We start from the raw sequence: 721 nt of genomic DNA, 5'->3' as shown, positions 1-721 counted from the left end.
TTCGAGGATAGTAAACCCCCTTATTCCTGCTAACAATTTCGAACTAAAACTGTCTTTGTTGCAATTAGTGCAACAGAACCAATTCGCGGGTCTCGCTACTGAGAACCCAAATCAACATTTAGAAGTTTTTATCCAACTGGCCGACTCCTTTATATCTAACAGCGCTTCACCGGATGCGATTCGTTTGAGATTATTTCCTTTCTCCCTTAGGGATAGAGCATGTTCATGGTTAGATTCACTTCCAGTTAATTCAATAACTACCTGGGAAGACCTTAGGAGAGTATTCCTTGCTTTCCCCCTAGTAAGACTGTTGTTCTTCGAAACCAAATAACTAGATTTACTCAAAACCAAAGAGATTCGCTTTTTGAAGCTTGGGAGAGATATAAAGAGTTATTAAGAGTCTTCCCACACCATGGCCTAGAACAATGGTTGATCGTTCGTACCTTCTATAATGGACTCCATTACAACACAAAGATGAGCATCAACGTTGTCGTTGGTGGCGCGCTGATGAACAAAACTTACCCTGAATCTGGTGACCTAATTGAGGATATGGCCCAAAACCATTACCAATGGGGAACTGAACGAGCATCAATAGAGAAAAAGGAGACCCAAGGTGGAATACATGAGATAAGCTCTCTGGACATGATGCAGGTGAAAATGGACGCTTTAGCCCTTAAGATCGAACATATGTCTACAAGCACTAACACCGAAGCGATAGTCC

General features: G+C 41.9%; 1 non-coding gene across 1 annotated transcript; it reads right to left on the bottom strand.

Annotated features, from left to right (window-relative positions):
* Window positions 1–312: 312 nt before the first annotated feature.
* LOC127076905 (small nucleolar RNA R71) lies at window positions 313–419 on the bottom strand. Its single transcript, XR_007786920.1, has one exon. It is a non-coding gene; the product is annotated as a small nucleolar RNA R71 (small nucleolar RNA).
* Window positions 420–721: the final 302 nt, after the last annotated feature.

Source organism: Lathyrus oleraceus, chromosome 4, assembly GCF_024323335.1.
Source record: "Lathyrus oleraceus cultivar Zhongwan6 chromosome 4, CAAS_Psat_ZW6_1.0, whole genome shotgun sequence".
Lineage (NCBI taxonomy): Eukaryota > Viridiplantae > Streptophyta > Magnoliopsida > Fabales > Fabaceae > Lathyrus > Lathyrus oleraceus.
Note: the sequence above shows the minus strand (reverse complement) of the source record. Positions and strands in the feature narration are given on the sequence as shown.